Source organism: Geospiza fortis, unplaced genomic scaffold (genome assembly GCF_000277835.1).
Source record: "Geospiza fortis unplaced genomic scaffold, GeoFor_1.0 scaffold40, whole genome shotgun sequence".
NCBI lineage: Eukaryota > Metazoa > Chordata > Aves > Passeriformes > Thraupidae > Geospiza > Geospiza fortis.
Window position 1 is genome coordinate 8,817,082 of NW_005054297.1, and position 4,433 is coordinate 8,821,514.

A 4,433-nucleotide genomic window follows, 5' to 3' on the forward strand; every position below is an offset into this window, starting at 1 on the left:
AGCCTGATACAGCAACATACTCACAGCATGGAAGAGATCCATCCCAATAGTCTAGAGGTGTCAGGGCACAATCAGTAAAGCAAAGGATAGAAACATTTTTAGCACCCAAAACTGGGTGGGAAATGGAAGCCTACATCAAGTAGTATTAACTAAACCCTGAGATGGAAGTAAAAGGTCCGTATAGCAATCCAGTACCTATGTAAGATTTACTAAGACATGTCTTATTTCTTGCAATCAGTTTCTTGACATAAATATAAACTCAGTAAGTCTCAGCAGCTTGTCATTCCTAATTTGCAAGGCTAATAATAACAAGGGGATTTTTAGTGAAGCATGAATTTTGTGAGCTCTCCAGTCTCAGCACATCTGTCCCTACTCTCCTGCCAATCTAACCATTTTGGCAAAAGTAATACAGCACTGTCAAGAAAAAGGAACAGGGGAGGAGCATGTAAAGTTTCTCCAGTTAGTTTCAGCAGCAGCAAGTTGAAGCAGAGACAAGCACAAATAGATGGGATGTTCAGACAGCCATGGCCATGGCTTCTGTAGTAAGGAGCTTGCTCAGTCTCAGCACATCAGCATCTTGAGGGGAATGGTGCCTGGGGAACACACCGAGTCCTCATTAAGCTGCCAAAAACAGGCACAGAGTCACAGGGTCTCATTCTTGCTTAGAATGTGATTTTATTGCCTCCTTCTGTCTGTCGCTCCAGGCAACTGCCTTCATCGCCTGCTCGTAAAACTGGGCCAGCTTGCTGGGGAGCAGCAAAGTAACACTCAGCTCTGAGTTACTATTTCACCAGATGATGTAACTCTACACAGGAATCTTTTAATTTCCACACAAAAGATGAGACGCTGGTCAATTTGCAGACCCTTAAACCTTGATATTTGACCTGATCTTAAAACTTTTCCTTCCCAACTCCTGCAAATAGTTACTGGTTTGGAATGAACACAATAGCAAGGTTGCACGTGCAACCCCCAGCAGAACCAGGCTCTAAATATCTGAGGAGAACTGATGGGTATTTTAGGTATATACCACAGTGCCTGTATTTTAGTGCTTGAAAGATATGACACTTTACTTCAAAGATAAAAATAAAACTCCTCAACTATTGTGGCCTTGTCACATACTTGGTATAGGTTTTTCCAGAAGTGCCAGCTACAGGTATGCCTTCAAGATAGTGAAGGTACTTCAGTACCTTGAAGAAGTACTGGGCCTGTCTCCACTGACAGCAGTGAGACTGAAATTGAACTACTACCAAGTGCTTTTGCACACTCCACAGTATATATTGAAGTATTAGAACACATATGAACAAGAACTTAAATTTAGCTTGCAGACAGAATAAGTGTTTCTAACAGTTTAAGCATGCATCACAACACTACCTGTAGCATATCATTCAGGTTACTTCCCAAGCTCTTCAACATAGTAGAACTGATCTGTAACGCTCATTTTCAGACATCTTGACTCAGAAAGCTGGTTTTAATTTGCAGACCCTTATCATGCTGAGTTTAAGCCAAACAACTTGGTGCATTTCTTACTGACCACGATGGATGTGAATCAGGACTACTGAACTGTTCTTCCTACCTTCAGTATCTTACCATTTCCTGTGGGACCACTCAAGAAATAAAGCACCACTCTATTTGAGTTACAGCAGGATCAGATCATCAGGAATAACTAGACTTCACTCATGTGTTTTACCAAGGAATTCATTCTGTAGCTCCATTTAAATGTAACTCAACTTGGAGCAAATAAGCACAGAAGGATAACCAAGAAACGTTATGTTGAAAGGGAAAAAACATACACCAAGTGTATATGGGCAAAGATTCCCTGCTACTATGCAGATTTATTGTTTTTCAGGATCAAGCCATATTTATATGAAGTGATCGCAGAATTATAGATCTGTTTTTGCTCCTGTTTGATATAAGGAGACTTCCTGCACTAACTTTAATGACATTGTAGATCTGCTGCAAGTACAATAAAGTCAGGGTGAAAGTTTGGGGATCATGCCTTCAGGCAATGCTCTACCATCTTCCATAGGACAAGAACCTCTGCCCAGGTGGCTTCCACATAACTAATGAGGGGACTCAAATACTGATTTTAACATATCACTTCTAAATGAACAATTTAAAAAACATGTTATTCAATATGAAACAGGGTCATTTTGGTGTATGCATATAACGAACACAGAAGAACCCTAGACATTACTTTTATTTTGTTTTAAATAATGTTTTTTGATATTGTTTTAATTTTTTGAATTAACAAAGTATTTTGAATTTGAGAAAAGCTACTAACTAATCTCCCAACAGAGTTCACCCAGAGTGCTTTCATACTGATAAAGTCTCAGGTAAAGCAATAAATTAGTTTCTCTGTAGTCATTTCTTTATCCTCTCCATTTCAGCCTCACTGTACTTCATTCCCAGCACTTTATATTCACAGGTGCTAAAGCTTAGGACATTGAGCCCCAAACACAAACAGATTGAAGCTGGGCAGCAGAAGAGATTACCACTCTGAGGCATCTGTCCATTTCAGCTTTCACAGAGGTGGCAGCTACCGTGACAGGAAGCTGAGTCATGCATAAAGGCAATCCAGTGCAGGGATCAAAATAGTAATATAGACCAGCACAGGTTCTGAGCTGCACCGTGGCAGCCTGCAAGCTGCACGGACTACCTGCTTCATATGCAGCACAGCTCTGCCTGCTGCCACCAGCACAGCACAGCCAGGCAGCAAACAGACAGGGTGAACAGCTGGAAGTGATACGCCTGGTCCCATTTCATTCAGCCTGGCTTCAGGAAACAACATATTCAGTAAAAGCTGATGTTGTTGTCAATGCTGTCAAAGATGAAATTTCAAAAGAATTCAAATTATGCAAACTCGAGTTTTCAACTTAGTAAAGATGACTGCCAAAAAAGAGTCTTAAAAAAACGACTGCATTATGGCTGGCATGGTAAAGGGGTAGATCAATGAGCCTCATCTTCCAAAGAAACTGCCTGAGCAAATGATGATAACATTAAGGCAGCAGCAATATGAAGTGATAGTCCCTGCATCCTTACCAGGAGCTGCTTCCACAAGCAAATTCCTAAGAACTGCCTAGTAGTTTATGCAGGAGAAGCAAAGGAGATGGCCCAGCTGAGAGTTAGTCTCAGCAAAGTACGTAAGACGTTACTCAGCCCACACCATAAATCATTTCCTTTGTGCTCTCATTAACTGTCTGCAGCCTCAAGGAGCTGCTTTTCATCTCTGTATTACAGAAATTACCTGTTCATGACACCAGCCAGAAAAAGGCACGCCTAAGCATATTGGCTATACAAAGGCTAAGGGAAGTGCAGATAAGACCAACAGTCCTGTAGGCAGTGACACATATGAAGCCTCATTTCCTAGGGAATTGCATCTCACGACTGTCAGATTTTCAAACCGAATTATAGCAAAGCTTCAGGCTTGTCTTACACAGAGCATCAGAGAATCCAGAGAGAAGATAAATATGCATGTCTACCATGACAGGCTTCAAGTGAGATTAGCTCCTTATTGGACACTGCTGAATCCTACAGGAATACATCTGGATTAAAAGTGGGATTTTTCCAGTTCCTGGACACTCAGTTCCCAACAGTCCCACAACCCTTCTGCCCAATGCTGACATTTCAACATTAATGGTTGAAATATATCCTGCATATTTTTTCCTTTTTGCACATAAACACATTCTCCCCTGCCCAGCTATATTCACAGAATTTAGAGGAATGTTCTTCCTTTGAGGACTAATATCTCAAAATATACCCTTCTGTTTCATTTGTTTGCAATCAGCCCAAAATTTATGGGGCGCAGAACTAACAAAGCAACAGCAAGCAAATAGCACCAAATTTACTCCTTTATACTCACATGCAAATACATACGGGATGCAATTCTACACAAGCCATATTTCTTTAAGAAATCAGGATTTTTTTAAACAAATCTGCTCATCAGTACTTAAGGAACCCATCTGGCTGTCACCTTCGTTTCTGAAGCAGAGATGAGCAGTTTGCTTGCCTACTTCAGTAGCATTGCCTCCGCGAAAGCCAGCTCAGGCTCCCCTGCTGCTCCACAGCGGGCAACTCGTCCGGCTGGGACCACGGCAGCGCAGGGGGTAGCGCAGGCGAGTACAGGTCTTAAACACTGCGTTTTAAAACACAGTAACACTGTTTAGTGTACATCGTACACGCTGTATTGTATATCTGGAAATAGACAAATCAGCTTTGTATCAGTTACAGCACATGAAACGTATAAATACCACCCGCGTTAAAAGACTTTTGTCGCCAGCCTTTCAAACACGGACGAACACCTGCAGAGTGTTTGACAAATCCCTCTGTCGAAGTCTCCATCCTCCCCCAAGAAGGGATTCCCACGGCCAGCAGACCCACCAGCCTGTCTGCAGCCCCATGCCCACCCCTCCCCTGCCCCCCAGCCCCTCCTCTCC